A 15,253-nucleotide genomic window follows, 5' to 3' on the forward strand; every position below is an offset into this window, starting at 1 on the left:
GTGTCACGGATGCTACTTTTGTACAAAATGAGACGTTTGGCAGATTAAAGCAAAAAACAGCAGAAACTGATATATTAAGGTGTTGGCTCACCACCAGAGCTGCTACCAAAACTGCTTCGTTGCACATTGACATTGATTGTCTGGAACTCTACTGCAGGGAAGAAAGCACCCTCTAAATGATAGTCCATCATCTGGTGTTTTGATGATTGTAGTGGAGAGTGCTGTCAAACACATCAGTCGAAAATCTCCTGTAGGTGTAGAGGATTATGCATTTAAAGGAGGCCTCTCCATTTTGCTGAAAGCCTTAAAGGTGTCAAACTGACAGAATATCCTCTGAGATTAGTTTCTTAATCTGTACCTGAAATGGTGTCTCTCCTATCTGATCTTGAGAATATGTGTTGGAGAGTTACATCAGACTTACCGAAGATAGATGGCTAGGCACGGTGAATTTTTATAAAGATGCCCTTCCTCGTGAGAATAAACTTAGGGACTGGGCGACAGGATGGCAGCAACACATCCTTACCATCTATGAGGTTTTGTTCCATAAAATTTATGATCCCAGAAGAAACTTAGAAGGGTCTTCAGCAATCTTGTCTGAAAGCATCCAAATTGGTGCCAGGAGCCATGTTTCCCAACAATGCAGCGTATTTGTATGAGTCCTCTTCACTTCACCCCTCAGTGGATTTAATGTGGATGATTAGTGACTAGATTAAAGGAAGACAAAAAAAACAAAAGCATGTTACTGTGGTTATAAAACACTCCTACATTACGTAATATTAAAATAACAGTATGACTATATCCTGTTAACCCCCAGGTCTGGCACTGTGTCTGTGTATGTATGTATTGATGCAGAGAGTGCTTAACCACCACGGTCACCTTTGACCCCCCCGAAAAAAGAAATGAAGCGCACTCATTTATATTTCAAGTATGCTGTGTAGCTTGCAGCTGTATGAACAAGCAGCTTGTTTTACTTTTGTGCTTGTCAGGCCGTAGGCATATTTGCCATCTAATCCTGTCCTATGTTGTTGGTTGCAGTCGTGCCACCTCATTACAGGTGAAGGAGAATATGTGTTGTCATTGTGAAACATAAAAAATGCCTCATAGCTTGTAAGTTGTATCGATGGCTGTATGTGCCTACGCTATTAGTCCCGGGCTGTGAATGGATGTCACATAGCACAGGTATGGAATAACTTTGCAGGCAAATAGCAGAATATAATAAATCTTGTTTATGCTCATATTTTCTTTAACCCAAACCCTGCTTCTTCTTTGGATAGTGTTATTATTTCTCCGTGGCCATGTCCTCACATGTCGCCCAGCTTTAACTTAGTTGTGCCTTGATATAACTTTCAAGGTTATGGGCCTCATCTATACTTAAATGACCCCATATGCTAGAGATGGAAGTACAGTGTGCCCTGGACAAAAGGTTCAGCCAGAGGAAGTTATAATGGAGGGGAGGAGAGAGGGAGATGAAGTGAGAAAATATAAAGAACAGAGGGGTTGAGAAGGTAGAGGATAGAAATTAATTGGCCCTTGTCTTCTTACACTTATTCCATCACTCCATGAACAGCCATTTCTCCCTAACTACTGCCAGTCAGACCTCCCCACCCATCGCCATGGTTTCTTCTTCCATCTCTCCCTCCTTTATTTCTCTTTTCCTTAGGCTGGTTTCTATTGCTTCCACTTGTTTTCCCACATCATCTTTCTTTTTTACTTTTAATCCTTCCATTTGTTCCCCCCCCCCCCTAGTTCGGTGGCAGTCTCCCGGTGCAGTGGTTGAGCCACAGGGACCCGCTGACAAATCGATACATCACTGTAATTAATTCTGCCGACCCTCAAAGTGTTTAACGAGCAGTTCCAACCCCCTCCTCCCTTCTCTCCTCCGCCTTGCACGTGGGTTTTGGTGCAGTCCAGTTCAGTGGTTAATGGTGAGGAGGCATCCATGTGCAGCGAAGTGCTGCCACTGTTAGGTGAGGGACAGGAGATGATACAGTTGAAATGTGTGGGTTTGGAGGATGAAGGCAGATTGAAGGTGTTTGGGGTTAATCTGAGAAGCTCTCTGGGTGAAGGATTGGTCCAGCTGGTTAATTAGAATGGGTAAAGGGTAGATGTAAAATGTGTGGCCTTGAGAGAAAAGAACCATGTGCCAGACAGAAGTTAGAAATGTATGTGTGTGTGAGTGCTTGTGTGCAAACTGTCTGTATGTGCTGTTAGTTACAGCTTTTCTTTGACTCAACATCACTCAGTTCTGTCTTCAGCCTGGTCCTGCGCTAGAAAAAAGGGGTGCTCGCCCATCACAGATGGTGGGAATCACATTAAGCAAAAGTGAAACAAAGGAATTGATGTTCAGAAAGATTCCATTAGCAGAGTATTGGCAGGAGGATCTTTAAAAAAATATCAGATGTAAGTAAGGTGAAATGATAATGAAGTAAAGACCAAGTTCAAGGTCAAGTTCAAGTTCAAATTTTATTCGCCACATGCAGGTTGCCCTGCAGTGAAATGAACCCGCCCCCCGACCTTACACACACAACACAGACATCACATGGGGATACAAGTCAGAGAACGGTTGCATCACAGAAAAACCACTGAAATGTACACTACAATGGGAAAAGTACAAGAGGAAAAAAAGAGACCTCTACTCATGCTGGGCTACAGGAGGACAGCATGAGAACAGGAAACAAAAAAAATTCCTCTGCACAGAAAGCACATAAATGTCCACAGTACAACATTATAGAGCACGTGACCAGCAACAGGGTTGGGTAGGGGATAAGGAGTAATCCCAGGCAACACAGCGGCCATCCTGCCACTGCGCCGACTCTCCAGTGCGGGCCCAGACCCGCCTCGTGTTCCCAGGAGGCAACAAGCAACAAGACCAGAGGGCAGAAAGACAACTACACTCTCTCACTACTTCATTAGGTACACCGGGTTGGACCCAGTTTTGCCTTCAGAAACGCTTTAATTCTTTGTGCAACACATTCAACAAGGTGCTGAAAACATTCCTTGGAGACCCTCAGAGATGTTGGTATATTAACATATTATTAACAGATTAACATAATAGCCTCGTGTTGATGAAGATTTTTTATTTCATCATTGTCGAGGCCATTTGAGTACAGTGAACTCTTTGTCATGTTCAAGAAACCAGTCTGAGATGATCTGAGCTTTGTGACATTTGCACGCTATCCTGTTGGAGGCAGCCATCACTTCAGCAGGTCATCTTGACCGCGTCTAAAGTAGAGTTTAGAGTTTTCTGCCATGTGATTGGCTGAATAGCTATTTACGTTAATGAGCAGGTATACCTAATGAAGAGGACGGTGAGTGTATGTTAAGAGAGTACAGAAGGCCAGAGAGCAAAGGAGAGATGAGGTGATACTGGGTGATATAATGTGTTTATGAGCCCGGGCTTGGTTTTTGTGTGTGTATGTGGTGAGTATGGGAGATATTATGGATAGTGAATCAGTAATATCAGCAGCATAAGACACTAATGAATAACACGGGGATATATTGCTTCTCTCTCCTCCTCTCTCTTACTCTCTCTCTCCTGCAGTGGATTTGTTTCTTCTGGCTTTAATGAGAAACACCTGTTAGAGCTCCTCGTTAGGCATCCCTTGCTCAGACCCCATTAGACTAGTTTCTCTCTGCAAAGTCTATCTGCGTACGTGTATGTGTGTTAATGTAAGCTGATAAATTATAATGCATTCATTTATAAAATGATCCAGTTTTGAGGATGACATTGCCAAGTGTAGAATACAAAAGGTAAAAAAGTTTTAGTTTATAATGTTAAATTAAAAATGTCAAGAGGAAAAAGGGGGGATGTGCATATGCATGAGATTTTGCAGTAGAGGAAGCTTTAAGTGTATTTGCTGTTGTTTTTATTTATGTGAGAGGGGAAATGGGAAATGTATCGGCGTTTTAATGCATGTAATTGCTTTCCCTACATGTACAGCTGTGTATTTAAACAGTGATTATATTTTCCAGCAGTGTTGGGGATTACAGTTTGAAATTCAGCAATTATACCACAGTTATGAATCCAAAGAACATTATGTTGCTTTGCTAGTTTGAGTGAAGCTTCAAGTTTGATGGAGGGTTTAGTTTAGCCTCTGCATTAAGTGGACAGGCTGATTTTACCTTGGCAACAGGACTAGATGTGTGGGGAGACAGGTTCCACAAAAACAAGAGAGAATGTGGACTCCTGGTGTCAAGTCCAATGCAGACATTACCTGTATTGAAAAGACATTTCACTCCTATCCAGACTGTGTAGGACATGACTTTCAGGCTTTTTCACGTCTCCAAGAGAATGCAGGACACCTTCTATGTGCCACTCATTCGTCCAATATTTGGTTAAATGAATAACTACTATGTTCAGCAAATAAATAAATATTTCACCCAATCAAAACACAATAAGAATATTCTGCAGAATGGGAAATGCTTACATTTCAGCCATTGTACCTCTGTAGAACAATGATGATGATGTTCCTTTCAGCTCTGCAGCCTGGTCAAGTATCATTGTCTCCACACTCACACAGAAATATCAACATGCATCCTTTTTATTAGATTTATAAAGCTGCAGATATGCCTCATTGTGTTCAATCAGACTCTCATTCTTTGTGGAAATGGGTACATGTGCAGAAGCTTAAGTTCCACTGCCACAATTATCCACGAATGGATGTGAGATTGACTAACAAGGGTCTGTTATGCACAGCTGCGGCTATTTTTAGCATATGTTCAACTAATTCATCATGTGTACCTGTAAGCCATCACAGTGGTGTCTCATCATCATTACTAAATGTCAAAAAGATGATTAGTCTGTAGCGCTCATATTGGAAAAAGAGAAGTAATGGCTTAAATGTTAATAAAAAGCATGAGAACATCCATCCATCCATGTTCCTAACTGCTTATCCAATTCAGGGTTGTGGGGTGGGGGCAGTAGAGCCCTTCAAAAATAATAACAGAATCATTGAAATTGGCAACAACAACCACCTAAGGTATTACTTTTTCAATGAGAAATTTGTAATGGGTAATTGCTTCATTCTTTCCAAGTCACTGTTTGTGTTATTATGAGTGTGTCAAGACTGAAACAGTGGGGTGTGTGACTGACTGATATATTGGGTATGATGTTCCATATCCCTCCCAAAGCCAGTTGGGTTCATTAACTTCAGCATGATGATGATGCTGAATGCTGGTCTGTATGACACAAACAAGAGCTGTAGCATATTACCAAAGAAAATGGTCCTTTCTGGGGAAACTGGTATTACCAGTGTTGAGTGTTGTATATGAAAGATGGGACTTATGGTCTGAAAAGTTAAATATAAGCATTCATTTCTTTAAAAATGCATTATTTCTAATAGCAAGTGGGGCAAGAAGCTGAAGAAATCAGATTGTGTAAAAGTCTATAGGAATATGACCCTTGGTTTAGTTGTTTTGTGACATCAGTTAACAATTTCCTGATGAGCTTATGGTCTCAGTTGCTAGTTTGAATTCTTAGGCAGGGTTCACAGGAGCACGTCTGAGGCTTCAGCAGCCTTGCTTCTCATTAATTTTAAACAGAGCCTGTTGCTGAACTAAATTATGGATCGACTGCTTTGCTTGCGCTGAAAATCAAGAGGAATTAAACTTCTGAGCACCTAGTCAAATCATGTTTATTCAGATGGTCTAGCACGGCTGTTGGCCAGTGAAATCCTGTTATGTGAATATTCTTGGAGGAGGGGGATCAAACTCATTTAATGTCATGTGCCACATGCAGCCCATTTTGATTTTAAACGTGCTGGACTAGTGAAACTCCTCTCTCTGTCAGTGTAAAGAAGTTTAGTGACATATTTAAAATCCCTGAGATATGTTAATACTGACTAGCTTGCATTGTGGTGATTGGTTATTATTGCTACGACAGTCGTGCCAGCAAAGATGGTGCCAAAGAAGCAACACATGTTCCGCCTCAATCCTACCTTACTGAATATAATGTTCTTTTAAAAAAACATTATCCTTTTAATTTATTAATGTACATAGTATAAGGTAGGCTTACCCTCAATATTGTATGAGCCTATTGTGTGATGTCCAATACATTACATCTGATTTCAAAATACCAAGATGGTGATGACCAGATCCACATTGGAAGTCTTCATTGACCTGAGTGCGATGCCATGTTGGCCATGTCCATCTCTGATAAAAATGACAACACTGAGGGTTGTGTAATATAATCAGACACAATACTGATATGATGGATTCAGTTGTATTTTTTCCATTTTATTTTATTTTCCGATTTGCTTTTTTTTAAAAAGACAAAAAAAACAACAACATTTCTCAGTTTTCCTGTTGTTCTTCACACCATTTCACTTGTTGTTTTGTTTTTTTTACCAGTTATCCCAAAATCATGTATTTTAATCTTCATTTGGTCTTTAGTCCCTCAGATTCCTTCATTTGTGGCCTTTAAAAAATGTGTTCTCTTGCATTGCTTCACTGTTATGGTCCAGATTTGTCTCCAATTGCTCGTTTTGCCTTTCTGACTCTTTCCTAGTCCATACCCACAAACACACACACACATTCCTCTAGTCTGCCACTTAGAATTATGTGTGTGTGAGACTGCCAATGAGGTGATTAATGACTTGTTTGTTTGTCGTTCTTACTATATCCATTCCCTTCATCTTAATTAAAGATATAGCTGCTGATTTGGCAGGACCCACCCGTGTAGTGCTGTTTATACAGCTGATACTTACAATACAGTCTATGCTGTTCACTGTTCAGCTGAAATTCTACAGTAATTTGATGATTTGATGTTTTGCAACTCACTTTTTAATGATTACTTTTGTGTAGTTCAGACCTTCCCAGAGTTTTAACAAAGCTCCCTGTGAATATACATCGTCTCTCTGTGTGCAGAGTAGCGTTTGTGATAGTTCACATGAGTATTTGTGTACCTGTATGTGTTTGTTGCCTTTATTATCTTTCCTTGATATTCTTGCAGATGTTTTAGCATAGTTGGATCCACCTGGATTTGACAAACTTTCAGGAAACTTTTGGGAGATTTTGAAGAAGAAGAAACTAAAAATGTCGTTGAAATCTAAACCATAAAGAAATCTCTGCTGTATCCAAAATATAAAAGTGACACTGAATATTTAAGGCCATTTTGATTTTTGATTTTGATTTTTTCATTTATGATGCTTCTCAGAAAAACGTGCATATTATAGTTGGTCAAATTCATTGTAGCATAATCATTACAAAAGCCTTAGAAATGGGTCAGTGAGCTGACTGTTGTGTGCATGGTGCTAATGCATCTAAAAAGAAAAGAAAAGTTTACGATACAGAAATGTCCAACTTCTGAGAAATATGTATGTTTATTTAAACACCTGATACTTAGTAGGGACTCCTTTACCTCAGCTTACCTGTATCATTGTGGTGTAGCATGGCAGTGATCAAGTGATCAGCTTGTGGCATTGCTGATGTGTTACTGAAGCATAGCAAGCTTTAAGAGCAGCTTACCTCTCGGTAATACCCCATAGATTCTATTTGAGGTTCAGGTTAGGTTAGGTGAGTTGGCTGGCCGATCAGTCAGCAAACTGCTTGAATGCAGTTTTGAGACTGTGGGTAGGCGTGAAGTTCCTTTTGGAAAAGGAAACCAGCAACTCCATAGAGCTTGTCAGCAGATAGAAACATGAAGTGCTTTGACATCTCGTGTTTGAAGGCTGCGTTGACTCGGACAGTGCACCAACCATCACCAATACCAGCAAAAAAACTTCATGCTGAATTTCTCTTTGGATTCTCCACAGACCGGACTTTAATTTCCAAATACACTTTGGACCACTGAGAAACAGCTATTCTTCTCTTTAGCCCAGGTAAGATGCATCTGACAGTGGTTCAAGAGTGCTTTGATATTAGGAATGAATTCCCTTTCCTGAAGATGTCTCTGTGTAGTAGCTCTTGATACACTGACACCAGCTTCAGTTCACTCTTTATGAAGTTCTCTCAAGTTCTTCACTTTACTTTTCTTGATGATCCTCCAAAGGCAGTCATGCCTGTTGCTTCTACACCTTTTTCTAATGAACATCTTCCTTCCAGTCAGCTCTCTAGTAATACACTTAAATACAACATGTCAGCTAACTGCCAACCTTTTCAGTAGAAGTGGGCGAATTAATCTAAATATTCGTACCAACGCTGCCATTGGTATGTGACTGGATTGACACTTTGTTTTTATCCTCCAAGTTCAGTATGTGGCCCACTGAATTAAGGTTAAATCAGTTTCGTTTAGTTTTAGTATACCTCAAACATCCACTATGAAAAATGTCCTTATTGTTTTGGTTGTCGCTTTTTAAAACTTTTTAATAGACGATAGTCGTAGCCCTAAACAACATAAGTTGACCCAAAGTCTTAACTAATTTAGAAGTGATTAAAATGTGTTCAGAATTTGGCATTTGTATGAGATTAATCTTGTAAATTATGACACACTGCTCTCCCATGCATAAGCTCCCTTTATAAGCATGCAGATATTGGATACTGGCGCTATATTTACTTGGTATCGAATCTCTATCCAAAATTGGCAGTATTGCACACAACTGCTTTTTACCTTCTGTGTCGAGGGCGTCGATTATTGTCATTTGTAAAACCTGCCAGATCAAAAGTCTTCGCCATAATTTTAGTTGAGTGTGCCAAAGCCCACCAAGAGACACTGTTTGAATGTAAAATACTAGATTTCTGATTTTCACAAGCTATAAACTATAATCAAAACAGTTCAACATCTAAACCTAAACATGGGTTGAAATATTTTGCTTTCTGTCCAATTAATACAAAACATATGAAAGTTAATCTTTGTGAATGAAATTAAGAACAAAGTAAGATTTATTTATTTATTTTTTTTACTTTTTTACATGTACTAGTATTTTGGTGAAATCTGGGGCAAAGTTTACAGTCATGGTATTCATTGCAGCATTCACCAAAAAGTTCTGAAGGATGCATTTTGCATTTACCGCTGCTGAAGAGAAACGTTGAGACGGGCTTGAGAATGACCTTTTATTTTCCATCATGTTTTAGTACAAGTCTCAGCTGTTTTGAAATACTCCTGTTTGCTTTGTACATTTGCACGCACCGCTTCCTTTTAATGTAATTTCAACTTTCCCTTCATGTTGTTATGAAACATTCAGCTCCATTCAGTGGGTGTGATAGTTCAGAGAGAATACAGGAAGTAGTGTGCCCTTAATGTAGCAAGGCCGACAGAGAGAGGTGGTGGAGGTAGTGAATGGGTATGCAGTGTATCTGATGTTCTCGCAGAAGTTTTGTTTGCTGGATTCCCAGATATTGGAGAGGGTGAAAATTTGAAATCCTGCCGCTGAATTGCTTTGTTTGGCCCTTTTGGCATGCTAACAGGCACAAAAACATTCACACCTTTGGTTCTTTTACTTAAAATGCTTTGTTTGGGCCTTTAGAAACACACAGAGAACATGTAGTCCATGTAGGACAAGCAAGCCCCTCGCTAGCTGATTTTAACTAATCGATGAACCACCATACCCAAAAACTTCAAAACACAGGAGTAAAAATGAACCCCATGGCAGTAATGCAACTGTGTTTTAAACAGAACACAGTGTTTCTGTCTCCCTGACTGAACTATACTTAAACATAAAAAGACTTTTTGTGTTTTTCTACGAGCTTGTATGCAAGCTGCTGGGTCCCCATGTGGGAAGACCATGTGGAACTCAGTGTGTGTGTGTGTATACAAGCGTGTTTGGTGCAGCGCTGTGTTAAGGCTAAACACACTTAAGGCTAAGCAATCAGTGAGTAAAGTTTCCCCGCCGCTGTCATTAAAGCTCCACATAAAAGCTTAAGCTGCTTTTATCCTTCCAAGGAAGAAAGGGAGAATGTCAGCACATAATTAAATTAGATGAAAGGAGGGGAATTAGAGGCTTCCTCCTCTTTAAACACAAACGACTTAATCAGAACCTTGGGCTAAATGAGAGACAGACGGCTACATGATCACGGGGAGGATAAACATCCATCTCCTTGTCTACATCGTTTTTGCTGTTTCACTTTTCTTCCCCCGCCCTGTCTTTATTATCTCTCTTACCTGCCGTATATGTAACAGAGGCAAACGTACAGAACATTTGCCGGTCGACATCTCTGGATTTTGCTTCCTCTCACTGCATTCTGTAACCGCCATCCCTGTGTTCGTACAATCGGTTCAGCTGTTTGTTCTAAAGCATACATATGGATTCTTTGCATCTTCCACTTTTTCTTTCTCATCCCACAAATTCTACTCTGCTGCAGTGTTTTCAAATTCATTTTGAAGAAAAAAAAATTGACCTTGAATTCTCCATCCACAGCATGCAGAATTTCAAGAGTAAGAAGCTGTTGGACCCTGATGTATAAGCCCTTATTGATTTTGGAATATGAATTTCATCATACTAGACATTGATTTGTTTCATGTACCCCCACAGAGAATGGCAGTTTATTTTGTGTGATGCTTATAACCACTGATTGAAGGACAGGATGATGCAATGGAGTGCATCAGAGTTTAAAAAAAGAAGCTTCAGTGAATTTGTTTGTTAGACTGAGCTCTGCCTTTAATGTCTGCCAAGGCTTTCACTCTGAAATGAGATCCACTGACACTAATTGATGCTAATGAAGTTATCAGGACACTCAAAAAAATGAAACGTTGACTTTAATTAAAATTATTTTGTCAACAGGTTCCACGAAATTGAATTATGTTAGTTTAAAGCAAAAATCTTTAGTTCATCTAATTTAAAAAAACTACTTAAGATTAACAAGACATATTTAAGACTAACTAAATCAAGTTATGTTGTATGAACAAAGATGATATATTTTCAGGTTAGATAGTTTAGTTACTTCAACACATTTCTTATTTGTGGCAGTAAAATGTTAAATTTAAGTTAGATTAATTCAAATATTATATTTTCAGCCACCTTGTGCTTTATTAATTAGTTTTACATAAATCTATTTTGTCAACAGGTTCCACACAAATGAATTAAGTACATCCAACTTATTTTTTAAAATTTCTTTTATTGCCAACACATTCAGTGAGCATTTGTGTAAACCCAGTCCAAAATAAAACACAACAGCTCATTAGGGTTAGTAATTAACAGTATGTAGACAGATGCAACATCAAGACTTTAAATTAAATGTCTGTATCTACCAGAAATAGAAGAGAGAAAAAAAAACGCATTGAAGATCACATAACACATTGATAAGATGACACTTGAGTTATGCACATGTGATGCTAGTAAGGTCTGTGAGTGTTTTTTTCTTTTAGTGTCTAAAATGGATAGCAAAGTTGCTATTTGCAATGATTGCTTAGGGTCAGTCCAGTAACACAATGCCAATGAAGTGCTTTCCTTTAACAATGCAAAGTGAAGTGTCCACCTCAACAGCCACAATTTAAAAAAAATTTATGTAACAACAACAACAACAACAACAATAATAATAATAATAATAATAATAATAATAATAATAATAAATAGTCCACTGATATTAGCAATCAAAGAAAATTACATCACCATCCCAAATAAAACTTTAACAAAACATGCCAACATTATGGTCTAACAATAAAACAGCTTGTCAGCGTTCAGTTTTTTTGCAACAGCACAGCAGTAACCATTTAACACTCACCACTGTCAACATTTATTTTACCAGTGTTTGGGCAAAAAACTTCAGATGTAAACATTTTAACATGGAAACAATTGTTCGTCTTTAAAAGTCCACAAAATATACATTCATCCTGCATTCCCAACTTGGATGATCTGATATCCTCGTGTTGGTGTTGTTCCCAGACCATCATGAAAATGTTGTCACATTGTTGTGACGTTATTCTTTTGCGCGCCAAGCCATTCGTGCATTTATGAAATTCCAATGTTGCAAGGACAATATCAATTCTGCTTACTGTTTATTAAAGGGTTACGGTTAGGGTTAGGGTTAGTTGATCGGCGGACAGAGGCGGTTTCACGCAGCTTAAGTACAGTTTTTTGTTTTACGCCGGTTTTTCCCGAAGTCGCAAAAGTATGACGTCACAACATTCTGATTGGTCACTTGCAATGTTGATCCTGGAACAACATTTAGTATGATGATCTGGGAACAACACCAACACGAGGATATCAGATCAACCTCCTAACTTACCCTTATTTTTAGTATGTATTGCAATTACCTTTACAATGCACACAATGTAACACAAACTGAATATGAACATATTTCCACCTCATAACAATATGCCTTGAACGCTAATATACACACCACCCTTCAACATTTCTGGTGCAGTATCATCTCTCAATTAAATCCTTTAAATCTCAATACTTTTGATTGTCTCTTACTAGCCCCCCACAACAGTAAAATCTCTCAAATTGTAGTAGTTTACAAACTTTTCAAAATGTTCTAAATTTCTCTTAAATGTAATTTTCCCGTTATCTGTCATTTACAAATTACCATTTTATTCCCATTCAGCCTCCGAAAAACTTCTGTCCATCTGACAGAACATTCATCATCCAAATTAAAGGTTGGCTTATTCATTCAGTGTATTCTTGAGCAACTGTACCTTGGTCAAGAGTATGCTGACATACAGATGAAGGAAGAGCTTCTGAAGTACTTCAAAGAAAGCTTTCAGTCTTGAGGTTAACTGAGATTCAGTGCATATATCCCACCCATTAAGAGTGCACATGCAGAGGCCAGGTCTTCCAGGTCATGCAGGACACACTAGATGGTTATACCCACATCGGCTGGAGGAGTGCTGGCATCAGCTCTTTCGATGGTAAAGATAGCAAGGGTAATTTGTTCCAGCTCCCTCTGAACAGCTGTAGCTTAGACACAAAAACATAGAAAAATGGCATCCAGTTTTAAAAAAAGAAAGAAAAAGGGCCAAAGCTACCCTTTAATGACGTAAACACAATATTAGGAACATGCACCCCAGTGTGCCACTATTTCAGACTACAGATTCAACGATAAATATAAATAGTTTGGGTATACAAGAAGATTTCCCAAAACATTTAAACAGGTTCCATGCAAATTACAACAACAACAACATGCAACAACATTAGTTATTCAAAATTTGGTTTAATACAGATAAAAAACTAAACTAAAATTACCAACCAATTATTCTTTGAAGAGGATGCTTGGGTCTTCATTCAGGTAAAAAGGTAGTGCCCTGAGGACACACTCCCTCCCCTTTTCAATACTTTCCTTCTGTAGAGAGTGGCAGAGATACAGGAAGAGAAAACAGATATACTTTAGGATGACAGAAACTCACATTATACGCAAAATGAATGACATATCCACTGCACAGATAGACATGTACACAAGACCAACTAATCATCACATGGACATGAATAGTTAACCTGTTGGGCAGGGTTTCCACCACATTATATATGTCCATAATGGAGGTAAAGACAAACTAATACATCATCTTTTTTGCATTCAAAACATAACATAAAAACATTCACTTCTGGTTTAACCTAAATCAAGGGATCAGATTTTACATATGTTTAGGTAATTTAAATTTTCCAACGTTTTGAGTACCAAACTTTGTCTTGCTTAATATAAATGTAAGTGCACTGTGCAGCTACCATACACTAGCTGTTTAAATTTGAAAATGATCTTATTAGCCATAATATTTTGCTACCAACAGAATAACGCACCTGTGTGGCTGGGGCCAAAGTTTGTCTAATTTTCTTCCCTGCAACGCCTCCTTTTTTCTTGAAGACTTTTATGAGCTGGTCAGTGTATTGGTCAAGTTGTGTAAAAAGCCTTGGAACATGTGCAGCAGTAGTAATCCTCACATATTCTGCTTCCACCTGAAAATATGTCAACAAACACAACATACTGTACTGTAAATATACATACTATATGTACACATATACAAACTAAAACTAATGTAGTAAGACCTCATTAAAGCTATAATTTTAACACAAACATTTACACAAAATGCTAATGGAGCCATTACAGCTTTTATTGTTATTTATCAAGTTCCAAAAAATATTGATCACAGCTGATCTGAAAAGAATTTCATGCCTCAGGCCCTTGAACTGCAACCTTTACCATGGTTCAGATGTGGAGAAGAAATAACAGGGGCATGGGATGGGTCACAAAAGAAAACTTAACTTATAAAACAGTTTTGTTTTTAAAAGTATAACAGTTCACATACCACATACAAGCTCAGCAATACCACATACACCACATCAGTATAGGAGGGAGCAGGTAAAGGCAGGATCTGAGATTTATAAAGTAAAACAAGAAATTCATTACTTAATTTCAAGAAGCAAATTATTGTTTGAATTACAACTAAATAAAATACTACTCAGAAGAAAAGCAAGAGATTGACACTGCCATGTGCTAACTTTCTATAGAAGCAATTATCACCAGGTCTGTCGACCTCCATTGTCTGTCCACTCATATGTCTTGAATAATTTTATTTAAAAAATTAAGTGTGTGATTTAACAAACTGTAATTTATAACTATGTTGATATGTATAACTCCGCTAGGAAACATGCTGTATTTACAGACCATTTTTACATAATACAGATTACTGATAGAGCAGAACAATGGTGTCACAGTGGCTTTCGCCCTTGACTTTTTGGATTTTAAATGTCACTTTATGCTATCCTTGCTATCCTATTCGATATTTCCGACTCTCGGATTACAGAAAAGGAATCCCAAGAAAGCAAATGGAAAAATAACCCCTTGAAAGAATAACCCCATGAACCCCTGTAGCTAATCCCTTAATAAAACAAAAAACAATAAAAATGTTTCTTACACAGTCCACAAAATAAGCATGTCCAGGACCCAGTAAAACTAATGTAAAACAAGCGCACGCAAACGATATAACATGTCTTGTAAGACAAACGCAAAATATAACCATGCTGGACATATAGATACTACACAACATAGTCAAAGAAAAAAAGTGGTCTTACCTCTCAAAGAAACAGTAGCTTGGCGCCAAAACAGCCTTTTTCAGTTAAATTTGAAGTCTTGCGCATGAGCAGGCACAAGCCGTGAAACCTTCTTGTTCTGCGCGGTTTCATTGTGTGGATGCCTTAATAGGCATCCATTGAGTTCCTGTTTCTCTTTATTCTTTATTATTCCGGGTGTTTCCGTACACTTTTCGCCGTGGATCTACTTCCACAATTTTTGTGCTATTTTCACCGTTCAAACTCTAAACTGTTCTGCTCTTTCTGCTTATGCCGGCTATGACTTTTGGTGTTTATTACTATTATACTTTTTAAAATATTACACTTTTTTCCTTTAATTTGTCCCATTGAAATGAATGGGAAACTTCCACAATTCT

At 38.3% G+C, this 15,253-nt stretch overlaps 1 long non-coding RNA gene across 2 annotated transcripts; it reads right to left on the bottom strand.

Annotated features, from left to right (window-relative positions):
• Window positions 1-12,056: 12,056 nt before the first annotated feature.
• Window positions 12,057-14,965, bottom strand: LOC308401404. Of its 2 annotated transcripts, none has more exons than XR_013972562.1 (5): window positions 14,880-14,965; window positions 14,114-14,179; window positions 13,608-13,763; window positions 13,063-13,155; window positions 12,057-12,773 (listed from the first exon to the last, which is right to left on the bottom strand). It is a non-coding gene; the product is annotated as an uncharacterized lncRNA (long non-coding RNA). The 2 variants fall into 2 exon arrangements; XR_013972563.1 differs by lacking the exon at window positions 14,880-14,965 and adding an exon at window positions 14,723-14,858.
• Between the last annotated feature and the right edge of the window lie 288 nt (window positions 14,966-15,253).

The sequence above is a fragment of the Rhamphochromis sp. 'chilingali' genome, assembly GCF_963969265.1.
Source record: "Rhamphochromis sp. 'chilingali' genome assembly, chromosome: 8".
NCBI lineage: Eukaryota > Metazoa > Chordata > Actinopteri > Cichliformes > Cichlidae > Rhamphochromis > Rhamphochromis sp. 'chilingali'.